We start from the raw sequence: 13,362 nt of genomic DNA on the forward strand, positions 1-13,362 counted from the left end.
AGCGCTACAATAGCTTGCAAACCAGGTAATTTTGGGAACCAGGATCCAAACATGTCTCTAAAATCAAGACCATTCCATGTTTGTACAGGTACATGTGCAATCTTGATCATTCTATCAGTGATTTGTTGAATAACTTTTCCACTATCATCTATTTCAATACAACAATTACTAAGATTAAATTTTCCATACACTCTTCCTTCTTTGGCAAGAAGATAATCTAACGCCAAACGATTTTGCATGATATATGTTCTAGACAATGCACTTTCTTTAGCTAATGTTTTCAAAGCAAGAGCAGTTTCATTGGTTATAATTTCTAATACAGCTTGCAACCTTATAATTCTATTGAGAATATATATGTGGGGGTATGGTACCCCCTTGTTTCAGGTAAGTGAGTGTACAAGCAAATAGGATTACATTTGTTAGTGGTACATGAAGTAGAGCTTGATTTAACAGTGATATTAATATTTTGAGGGCCTCTTACTTGAGCAGAGTCAATAGGTGGGGTGTATCAGTAGTTGTAAACAGTGGTGGCCCCCACATTAGTCCCGGACACCTTTTGGAAGAGATATTTCTTTTCCTGTAGATAAGATCTTTGCCAGCTGTGTGAGCCGCAGGTGACTCCTGCAGCGTCGTTAGGACCTTGGCCTTTGTTGATGGCAAAACAAGCATCAAAACACACAGAAGTGTTGGTAACCCCCGAGTGACATTATGGGCAATGTACCCATTTTTGCTTGACTGGTTGAGAACATTGAGGCAAGGTCAGAGCTGGATCCTCCTTTGTAGGCATAGACATACAGTGAGGCGGTGATGGGCCCCACAGCCTTTGGTTCGTAGCATTGGATACCTTGTTTGGTGTAACATCGTGCATATTGAGTGTTGTTATGCAGACAAGGGGAGACCGTCGTGGAGTTGCACTCAGGCTTCAAAGTATGATAGATCAGGGTGGACTGGGTCTTCGTTCCGCTGCGAGTAGTTTTGATGCAGGCGTCGCAGGAAGATGGGGTGGCTGTCGTATCAGCAGGAACGATGTGGAAACCCAGGAAGCAAATGATGAATACAGTGGGCAGCTTCATGATGTTGATGTAGGCAAGGCTGGTTTGGGTAGAAAAGGCCTTACTTGTCGTCCAGGGACCCAGATGGTGTTGTTGTTGTCAGCGTACCTCGTCCCCAGGTTATAAGTTCAGCAGGACCTTTCCACTGAGGATCTGGAAGCTGATACCGTTGGTCTGGGTTCAGGATGAGGCGAGGAAGCGAAATGACGTGATGCTGCTGTGCATGGGGGATCCGGACTCATTGAGGAAGTTAAGAGTAAACAAGCAAACATTCAATGCATTCTGGAGTCCTGGCAACCCTGTGACATTTTTAAATTTGAATTTAAACTGTCTGGCCCAGGCTTTTTTATTTTGATGAAAATAACTATGACTGTCCCAGGGTGTTTGTTGTGAAAGAATCATGCAAGAGATGGCGCTGTCTGCGGTTGCAGCTGCAGCTGCCGCATCAGCCATATCATTGCCTTCCTGGAGAATTTCTGGGAAGGGTTGGTGGCTGCGAATGTGTGCTACAAAGAGCGGGTGCTGGTGCTGTGCAACAAGGTGTTGCAATGTAACAAAAAGAGAGAGAAGATTTTTAGAGACAGAGACTGAAGTGAAGGATAGACAGTAGTTGAAAGCATTTTATGCGTATGGAGTTAGTACTTTGATGAAATCAATCTGTGTTCTCTGGAAAGGCCAGCCCATCAGGGTCGCCCTCCCATTTCTTTTTCCTTGCTTCTTTCTTGTTTACTTTCAAACATACTTTGCATTCACAGAAACCACCTTCACCCCTTCTCAGTTTTCCAACTCATCTTCCTCTTTTTCCTCAGGTTTCCAATCCTAACAACTCACATTTCTGCGCAGACCATGAAGGAAGGGAGGGAGCCCTTTTATGACCTCCCCTGCTCCTATCATGACTGCAAATCCTGATTTCCTCTTTCCTTCTTCAACCCTGCTTGACCCATCCACCTACTTGCAACAAACAATCATGGTCCTCAGTTCCCACGATTCTGCAAGCCTTTAGATAGTCCGAGAGGGAAGCCCCCTCGGGCAGATAGAGGCTGCAGAATCCTCTTGCAATCCTCATTTGCATTTTCAACAACCAGTTTTAACAGACTAAGAGATTTTTTAGGAGTGTTGAGGAAGATGTATCCATTCTAAGATAAGGAGATTGCTAGTGTGCTGAGACTTTTGGGTTAATACAGCAGTAGGTAAGGAGGGGTGTATTGAGCAAGATTAAGGAAATAGGAGCATTGTTGTGACATTGGTTGACCCACCTTTTCTGCATAATGTGCTATATGTCCTGGGTGATTTTTAATTGATGATCTGTAATGGTAATTTTATCCCTGGAGTGGTTCCTCCCTTTAACACATCAAACAGGGGTTGAGCATGTGTGTAGTAATGCCAAAATAGGGACGGGTCCAATTAATAGCCCCTAAATATTGTTGTAATTGTACGAGGGATGTCTACACAATGGCATCACGTGTGGATGGACTGAAACTTGTATATCAAAAATTTAAAAAAAGAAAAGCAAGAAGGGAAAGGTGTCCTAGGCACTCTTTTCCAATATTTTACAAGGAGAAGAAGAAGCAAGGGAGAAAGGAAGAGATGAGAGGCCTTAAGCAAAAGTTATCCAGAGATAATAGACAAATTCCACTGAAAAAGGGATTTCAGAAAGGGACAAAAGACCGCACTTCTACACCTACATCCAGAAATAACCATAGAAAACTGGAAACAACATGCAATTCAAAGTGTGACAAAACACTCAGTATAATCTAGTGAAACCTTTGCCAAGAAAAGGAGTACTGTAATGAAACAATGATTTAAGACATGGGATGTGTGGGGGGAAACCAATCCCGAAAGCATAAGTGTTCCCACAAAGGCATGATATCTAACCAAAGGGGTAAAATGTTCAAGACATAAATGATTGTCAACATCAATGATTAGACTATGTTATCCAGCGAAACCTTTTGTGAAATGAGAGATCTGAAGTAGGAGAAGGGGAACACTGCAATGAAATAATGATCAATAATATGTGATGTGGTTTAACTGAAAAGCAATGTACCAAATGTTCAAGACACAAATGAACATCAACACTAATGAATAACAATACTGCACAATTTCAGAATGCACCAGATAGAATCCCAGTGCAAATTATGTGTTCTATATTAAGTATTACAAATATAGGGGAAAGAGTTAAAGGCATCACACTCCATTCAGTGCACAGGAGAAGTTTTTCTTCAAAGAAGAAAGATAAATGGATCGCTGGAAATAGAACAAAGAATAACAAACTATGATTCGAATTGAGAGGAGATTAACAAAATAAAACCGAGAAAATTCAAAAGAGAGGAGAAGCTATGTAGAAAATTGAAAATGCCAATAAGATGCCAATGGTATGCAAAATGCCAATGGTATGCAAAATGCCAATGGTATGCAAAATGCCAATGGTATGCAAAATGAACACGAATCTGAATCTGTGTCTGTACCAAGAGTTTTGACCTGGGACTAAGCAACTTTCAGAAAAGAGATTTTTATGCTTTTATGTTTTGTGTTTCTGTGTATCCATGTTCTGCATGTCTTTAAAAATTAACAAAGTTTGTTAAAAAAAAGAGAGAGAGGCTGAGAGTTTTGAGGAAGGATAGAGCAGATCGGGAACCACAGAGATTCCTTTGAGAAGGGCATGAGGGTGAGATTGTAAGAGCAGTTTTATCGGAGAAGAAGGAGGCAGAAGGAGGAAGCTGTGTGCTGACAGAGATGGGGAAAGGATATGAACACATCTTCTGCCATTGATAATTCATACACAGTGGATGGTATATGGGCAGCCTTGGGAGAGGGGCTAGCTGCCGGCCCTCTACCAGAGGCCCGTTGTCCTTGTAATGCTGCTGAGAAACAGAATAGCAATTCCCACACTCTGGAAGGCTTGATCAAAATGTACAGACAGATATGCAATGATCTCCATCTGGGCAAAAGTATATATGTAAAAAAGAATTGGGTTCTGCTAGTAGGTTGCAAACATCAGCCAACAGTATAATGGTAAGAAGGCAAATGCTGTTTTGGAATATCCAGATCATAGGAAGTTATTGTCTCATTCTACTCTGTTTTGGACAGGGCCACTTAGAATACCATATCCATTGCTGGGCACCACAGTGCAAGAATGACATCGAGAGACTGAAGTTACTCCAGAGGAAGTCTGCCAAGGTGTTAAGGAGACTGGAAAGAAAGCCATATCAGGAACAGTAAAAGGAAATGGGTATGTTTAGCTTGCAGAGGAGAAGACTGAGAGGAGATGTGTTAACAATTTCATATATTTAAAGAGTTGTCATGTAGAAGTGGGAGTGAAGCTGATTTAGGTTAGATAGCAGAAGTCTTGACAGTACGAGATGTCAACCAGTGAAATAAATTGCCTCATTAATTGAGTTCTTCAAACAGACCTTGGAGAGATTTAGTGCCATTACTTTTCCACCTTTATGCATCAACAGGTAGCCAACTAGGTGTTCTGTTTCAAGTAATCAGGTCCCTCCTGGATAAGGAGGATGGGAGCCTTAGTAGATTCTCTGTGAGGAATTGTGAGGAAGATTGCCAGCGTCTGTCAGGCAGAATCATCAACTTCATTTGGAGTTGGAATCTGTGTTAACTGTCCAGTTGGCGAATCCAGAAAAAGGAACCCCTGGGACATTATTTTACCAAAAGTATAAAACTTTACTGAATAAACCACATTGGCAGAGAAGAAGCAAAACCAACTCTGAGTTTCCCACGCCAAAGAAAGTGTAGTTAATTCCCCCTTTTCCCGTAGTCTAAAACATCTACCAATCAGTTTTGTTCGTTTTGTTATGGGAAACAGCCAGTCACACGGGGAGTTGACATCTGCTCGGTGTGTCCTTGAGATGCCAGCAATGTCTCATGGTGCTGACAGATGCTTGAATACCATTCTCCCACCTTGCTTTCCAACCCCCCTCCCTGTTATTGTCAAGCTGAGAACGAAGGAAAAATGTTGGTGAAAGTGAAAATCAATCTTGAAATGCAGACCCCCTGGAAGAAGGGTAGACCTGAAACAATAATAAACATATATACACATTATTACTTACAAACCAATTACTGCTGCATTCCCTATTGGGGCTGCTGAGGGTACTTAGTATGAAACTTCTTAACTAACTTTGCAGCCCTAACATCTGGAGCAACCACTCACTCAGCAACTGTTAACGGGTAGCCCTTCAACAGTACTAGATATTGTAACTTACCCTTGTGATATCTGGAATCAAGAATCTTTTTGACCTCATAGTAGTGCTCTCCCTTGACTAGGATGGGAAGTAGTTCTCTGACTGGTTTCAACCCAGAGTCCCAAAAGGGTTTATCAAAAGACCAATGAAATACTGGATGAACCTGCCTGAGGCTATTTGGCAAAGTCAGTTCCACTCTCACTGGATTTATGATCTAGATTATTTGGAAAGGCCCTATGTATTTGAGACCTAATGTTTTACAAGGTTGTCTCAGGTTTAAATATTTTGTGGACAAATACACCTTATCCCCCACTCGAAACTCTCCCTGGGGGGGGGGATCTTCTCCAATCAGCTTGCCTCTTTTTCCCTAGGCTTATTCAGCACCTTACACATGGTGCCTCATGTGGCTTTCAGAGTATCTATCCACTCAGCTGAGAATGGAGCTTCCTGTGGGGGCTCTGGCATGTGCATTAATTAAGTCCCTGTGGCCACCTTGGAAGGGCTAAAGCACTGTTATATGCCACCCCCGTGAAAGGCAGGAGCTCTGCCCAATTAGTTTGGTGGTAATTTACATAACAGTTCAGGTATTGCTCTATTAGTGCATTCAGTAGCTCCATTCGTACTAGGATGATAGGTGGAGCAGAGCCTTTGGAGGTGACAGAGACAGGTCTGAGACATGTTATATGGGAGAAGCTTGAATCAGTTGCTCTTTTTTTTTTAAACAAACTTTATTCAGTTTTTCACATTAAAAACAAAAATCTCTTTTTAGTGGACAACATATTTCCGGATCATCACCTTTACATACAAATATGACAGAAATTATACATTGATATATGCATACTTAATTCTATTATTACCTTTTCCATTCCAAATTTTCAGTAAGGAGAGAAACCAACACATTAATTCTAGCCTCTTTCATTAATCTCAATCGAAACATCTTTTTGTTTCATTTCAATTATTTCAAATATAATCCTTTAATATTTATTTTTGAAAATAAAGATAAACAATATGCGTTTGCCTAATAATAATAATAATAAAGTTTAATTCTAAATTCTTTCATTAATCTCAGTCTAAACATCTTTTTATTTCATTTCAATTATTTCAAATATAATCCTTTAATATTTATTTTAAAAATAAAAATAAACAATATATATTTACCTAATAATAGTAATAATGAAGTTACCAAAGTCTCTCCTTCCTTTTAATAGTCTATATTAAACTTATTAATTTAGCTGGTTCTTTAGTCTGTCGTATTCCCTTTCCATTACACATTTTTTAATGAATTCTAAATTAATACAAATTTTAACACACACACACACACAAATAAAAAATAAAAAATATAGGTTTTCCCCCTTTTACTATTTTGAGTGTGACACCTTAATGATTAGAATATACCTTTATTCCCTCATCTTAATTCCCAATAAACCATTAATCATTACATCTTTTCAATTGGATTCCACAGCATATTTTCCCCCCCTTTAATAAGAGTTATCAGTATCTATATTACCCTATTTTCTAAATATTTTTAATTGCAGAAATATTCTTATTACCCCTTGTCACCCTGCAGAATCTCCTTTTTAATTCATCAACCATTATCTCTGAAAAAACAATTTCTTTTCAGCATTTTACTAGTTCTGTGTTTCTTTCTTTCACATGCCTGTTTCTTACTGCTTCTCCTCCCCCTCTTTTCCCCATATCTTTTCTCATTCCAGTTTATATCCCTCTCTTTCTTAATATCTTCCTTTTCCCTTTTCTGCTGAGTCTTCCTGCCTTTCCTGACTTCACAGGTATTCCCTCTTTTAATTGCCTTCTTAAATCTCAACTTTTTAACCTTCCTTCTTTCCCCACTTCTTTGTAGCATTCTTTGTGTTAATTGTCTATTTAAAATGTCTTCTCCTTGAGTCCTCCTCCTCCTCTGAAAATCTTTCTTCTTGTTCTTCAATCACCATTTCCATTTTTTCTAGCACAGAGCAAAGTGATTCGTCTCTTTCCTGTAGTAGTTCTCTCATATTTTTAAGTTCCATTTTTAATTCCTGAAGAGATATCATCATTCTTATATTTTATGATCGTTAAAGTCCACAAAAAGAAACCACTTTTACTTTCCTTCTTCCTTCTTTCAGTTTTTTAAGGTTCTCAGTTATTCCAGTCCAGGGTTTATACCAAAAACATCAATCAGTCCCACAAACAGTCTTTCCTTGCTTTTTCCTTTATTCTGGTTCTGCTTTCACTTTCTAAAATTCTTACTTTGTTTCAATATTTCTGTAATGTTATATCCACACCAGTTCATTCAAAAACAGGGTGCTTTCCCTTTTATTTGAGCCAAATTTTTATCAAAAGGTGACACTCTCCATTATACAAAGTCTTCACCTTTTCCCCCTATTTTTTTATTTAAGGTTTTTCGAACCTCAATATTCCAGCACAGTCCAGTCTCCAATTTGTAAACTTTGTTATTATTATTCTTTGACAATCTTAAGTCCAGCTTTAGTTTTATACTTGTTTATTCCCAAAATATTTTAGTCCAATTTTATTAAATCTTTAATTCCAGCTTCTTCCTTTCCCGGTTCGAAGCCCCATTTAGCTGTCAAAAATATTTTCTTTTTTTCTCTCTGACCCTTTGTAATTTCGCTGCTCACTTTTCTTTTCTTAAAAATTCTCTGTTACCTTAGTCCCGGGGTACTTTTGTTTAGTTAAATTGCCCAGTTGTCCTGGTTCAGATGTTATTTCTTTCTTCCCTCCTGCACAAATCTTAGTCCAGCTGAGTCGTCCTCTTCGGGGTGGCCATTTTAGACCACCGCTGCAGTCGTCTTTGGGAGGAAAAAGACCAAGCCCGGGGGGGGGGGAGATGCGGCTCCCCACAATCAGGCTTGCTGCTTCCTCTTACTCCGCTGCCCCTCCAAGGCAGTTTCAGCCCCTAATCAAAATGATTGGGGCTCTCCAACGAAAGAGCACGGATGATAGCCGCAGAGAGTTGCGATCTACCGTCCGTCAGCGAGGAGGCTCCGCCTTCTTCCCCTTGAATCAATTGCTCTTGAAGAAGGATTCTTGGGGTGATGATATCCAATTGTATATCTCTACCCATACACAGGTGTTGCTGGCCAAGTGCTGGTTGAGTGCCCAGCAGTTGTAAGGATCTGGATGAGGAGGAACTGGCTTCAACAACCCTGGCAAGAAGGAGTTGGGTTTTTGCTCCCTCACCAGGTCCAGATGATATTTCATCTTTAGTTCTGGATGGGATAGAAACTCCCTGGACTGTGCTGCTATACAACTTTGGGGGTCCCCCTGGACAAAGCTTCTGCTTAAAGAGCAGGTGGGAACCATGGCAGGAGGTGTTGCCTTTGCACAGATTTGTCTATGGTCCTTTTCTGGACTGGGGTGCCTTGGCTCATGGTCATTCCTTGATCACCTCCTGTTTTTTCAATGCATTTTACATGGAGCTGCCCTCAAAGAACACCCAGAAACTTCTATTGGTCCAGAACATGACAGTGCACATTGTGATAAGTGCCCCTGGTGTATTCAGTTCCTTATTGAATAGATCCGTGATGGCGAACCTATGGCACACGTACCAGAAGTGGCACACAGAGCCAGTTTTGCTGGCATGCGAGCTGTCACCTAGAACAGATCCACTGAGCATGTGTGCGCGCACCTCCTGCCAGCCATCTGATTGTTGGGTATCTGCTGCACATGGGCGGGGGGCGCGTGGTGGTCATGCACGCATGCACAAAGATGGGGGGGGTCACACGAACAGAGCACACAGGGCGGGGCGCACGTGCATGCGCAAGGGTGGGAGGGTCACACGTGCATTGCATTATGGATGTAGACACGCATGTGTGCACGCAGACACACTTTTGGCCCTTTTTTTCTGATACAGAAAAAAAGCTTTCATGTGAGTCTGAGAAAAATGAGTTATTGTTTAAAAAGTTGTGTTAACTTTAATGAGAAAATTAAAGTATCCCTTAGTCCTGATGTCAACAAGCATGGGTAAGGTAGTGTGACCTAGAGACTGGAAAGTTTGGTGTTGATACCAAGCCTGAGAAGGTTGTACAAAAGAATGTGCAGGTTACCAAACCATTGCATTAATTCTTCACAAAAACACAGTTTTGCTTCATGAACAGAGCCAAACATATGGAGAAAAATGTAAAATGAGTGGGCTTTTTTAAAAAACAGCAAGGGATACAAGATCAGAGAACTAATATAAACCAGATAATAAAGAACAAGAGAACATAAAAAGTTTCCTTTTTCTTCACTGACTGCAACAAGCCCTTTGATTTTGTTGATCCTGTCAGAATGTGGAAAATATTGAGGTTAATGAATGGGTGCCAGAACACCTGATTATTCTTCTGAGGAATCTTTATGATAAACAAGAAATTATGGTAAGAATTAAAATCAGAGATCAGAATATGAAAGGGAATGAAACTAAGATGTATATTGTCCGTATAACTTGTACAATCATTATATGTAACAATGATAGGATCATGGAAGAGATGAAAGTACACCCAGAATTGGAAATTAAAACAATAAATATATGAGTTATGCAGATGATGTAATTTTGTTGGCAAAAAGTAAAGAAGACTTACAAGAACACATAATAAACATAATAGAAAATCATGTAGGCAAAGTATGTTTGTGAAATATACTATAAATACAATAAATAAAAAATATAATAGACAAAATAGACATAGCACTAATTGGAGATTGTAACCACTTAAAGATAATCTCCAACATATCTTTCATCCCTTCCATTTTATGGAGATTTTTTTGTAAATTGATAATTAATTAAAATATACAGTATATCAGTTTACATGCATAATGAACTTACAATAAAGAAGTGAAGTTAAACTGGCAGATTGGTTTTCTTTTGTATTTCCTTTCAAGGATATTTATGAAAAAGCACGGCAGTGGTAAAGAAGAGATTAATTCCAGGGAGAATGCAAAAGACAGAATTTGTTTCACTTAAAAAAGAATAGTTAAAGCAATAGTTTGTTTTTTGTTTTTTGCTTTGCTTTAACAGTGAAAGAGCAGTGGTGGTGCAGTGGTTAGAATGCAGTATTGGTGGCTAACTCTGCCCACATTGCCACATTGTCAATAAAATAAGGACCCAGCTTGTTGGGGGCAATGTGCTGACTCTGTGAACCGCTTAGAAAGAGCTGTAAAGTTGTTTATAACTCTAAGTGCGATTGCTATAGAAAAAGGTGAAAGAAAGAAAAAGATGCTTTCAAATGATAGATTGAGTGGCAGTGAAAAAGAATACAAAAAAATCAGGTAATTTTGTATCAAGTAAAAGGTCTAGTTATTCTCTTGAAGCAACAATCAGCAAGCAGAAATTCCCACACTGTACTAGAAAAAATATTCTAGTCTCGGCAAAGCTGAGAAAAAGTAGGAGAAGACAACAGATAAGGTTGACTGGAAGAGCTGCAAGATAGCTCAGGTTGATGAGTATTTATTGAAACAATCAGTAAGGACCAAATCTGATTTGATAACCTCTAAATTATGAACTAATAACTATTTAGTATGCTCATATTTAGTTAATACAATATCTTTTCTTACCTCAAGAATAATGTTAATATGTGAAAAATATTCTAAAGTAGCCTTGAAAATTAATTAAGCTTTTTACACTATTAACAACAGAATGCTTATTTAACAAATGTTACATAGATTTAAATATCAGTAATAGCATGTATATAGCTAGTAGTGAAGTTTTAATTAATTAATTGGCTATGCATATACATGATAGGAACATTCCAATTATCATTTTAAGGAACATAAATGCATATCAGAGATCACTTTCTCTAAGTAGAATCTGCCTGTCCAATAAGATGTAGTGATGAGAACAAGTTGCTCCCAAATTTGAGGGAAGACCACCTAAAAGGACCTTGTTCTCAAATCTTCTCAATGATGGCCCCCTATCTCTAGAACCACCAATCCCCACAAATGTGCCCTACTCCGGTGCTATTAGATATGAAAACATGGCTCTTCACAGAGGTATATGGAAATGTCTTAGGCCTCATTAATGTTTATGTCCTTGGATTTTTTTCAATATGTTACTAACTGCTTGTATTTCTTACTATTTATACAGTAATTTTATGGGACTACTTAGAAGCCACTCAAACCTATAAACAAAAGAAAGATAGATACAAGTAAGTTGAAAGTATTATTGCACAGTTGGTTCTGGATATTTCTTTTATGCAGAAAAGGGATGAATTAAAATTAAACCTCAGCATGGTGGTTAGTATAATTCAGTATAATATACAGTATTCATACATGTTTTCAAAATCATAAATATTAGATAATTTTTAACCTCTCTCCAACCCAATCCTTAGAAGAATCCTACATATAGAGGTGTTTTTCTCCGGAACTGGTCCTGAGTCCTCTAATTTTTCAAGCCTAACTGGATGATTGCCTAAAAGCATAAGCTAAGGAAGCCTTTCTGTTTGATTTGAAGAAAAAAAGAATGAATTATTCTTCATTCAGATCATTATGGCAAGATCTGACCAAAACCAATATCTTGAATGAGTTTTCCAGTCAATTATTTCTTGGGTTTACACATTGCACTAGAAAAATATGGTTACTTTCTCTGGCTTAAGGTTCATACAACCAGGGGTGGGATGCTACCGGTTCTGCCTGGCTCTATAGAACCAGTACCTCTGAAGAGCAGCAGACACCGAACTGGTTCTGTGTCTGCTGCTGTTTGGCCCACCCGCCTGCCCGGACTCTTACCTGACCTTTATTTCCTGCTTTTTCAACCTCAGCTGCTTTGTTTGGCACAGCTGAGGTTGAAAAAGCAGGAAAAAAGTGGCTGTTCAAACACTGCGCACCTGCGCACAGCACTTTTCAGCTGTCTGGGCAGCAAAGCTAGAGGTTTTTTACACGCGCGCACAGCAAAACGCAGTCACCGAACCAGTAGTAACACTGGTTGAATCCCACCCCTGCATGCAACCATTGCTCAACTAAGGATGCCTCTGTAATATAGGGAAACCTTTCCCTACATAGAGATTAAACTCAAGGTTTGAATCAGAGACTTCTGAAGGCAAACATGTGCTTAATAAATGAATTACAGTTGTTATAATAGAATGTTGTCAAGGCCATCTGTTTTAGCTGCTGTTACAAGGAAATAAATCAAGGTTTTGTCATCTTCGAAGACAGTAATTTTCAAACATCATCAGACTGAGATAGAATACAGATTAATGTGTGAGCATAATCCAGCAGTTCATTTTTTATTTTTCCTGTCAAGTTTTTTGCTAAATTTAGAAATCATTCAAAGACTGGGATCTTAAAGTTGTCTGCTCTGCACACATATTTAGAAAGGATTCTAGATTTAATTCCTCTCCCTCAAATCAGGACACACTTTTTAAACATATAAAATATTTCTGCTTGTCATTATATTCTTGTTAGACTACGTCAACACACATTTTATTAATTTAGTAGGCTTCCAAGTTATTTTACTGTATTCAAACGCTGGTGGATATTAATAACTCTGTAATCTTGATCATAATCATAGGTGTGTCTATGTTTTGCAAGTCTATAGTTTGCAGCAGCTGCCTCCAAGCTGACCAGTAGCTAAGGGTTGGTCTCTAATCTTAGTATGTATCCACAAAAGTAAAAATGACTTGCTGGTCCCCTTCTACAAGCCATGTATCTACAGTACATTTGTCTAACAGTTTGGAATTCAAATTCCTTTCATGGCTGCCTTATGAGAGATAGCATTGAAGGAAGACCAGTTGTTAAAAAAAAGTTCCATGGCAATGTAGTAGTAGACCTGTGGATGAAGGATTTAATGATTGGTGGCAGTCATGATGTTGTGGCATACATCAACTATTTTTATGTCTAGAATCTTTCTGAGGACTGATAAAGTTGGTACTGCCCTGCTAAACTCTTCTAAATTGTGGAGATGAAGTGAAGGCCCTAAAAAATAATAATAAATAGGGAGTGTTCCATGCTAGCAGGTTCGAAGACCTGCATTCCTATTGGTCCAGTTAAGCCGGGCCGTGATTGGTCGCCGTAAACGCTCTGGATTGGTTCATATAGAGTTTGCCGCGATTGGGTAAAACCAAGCGCAGCAAACTCAAAAACCTGTCATTGGCTGCCTAGCCGCAGCTAGCTCTATAAAAAGAGCAGCC

Source organism: Notechis scutatus, chromosome 1 (genome assembly GCF_049901735.1).
Source record: "Notechis scutatus isolate UNSWTSFEM ecotype Mainland chromosome 1, rNotScu1.2, whole genome shotgun sequence".
Classification (NCBI taxonomy): domain Eukaryota; kingdom Metazoa; phylum Chordata; class Lepidosauria; order Squamata; family Elapidae; genus Notechis; species Notechis scutatus.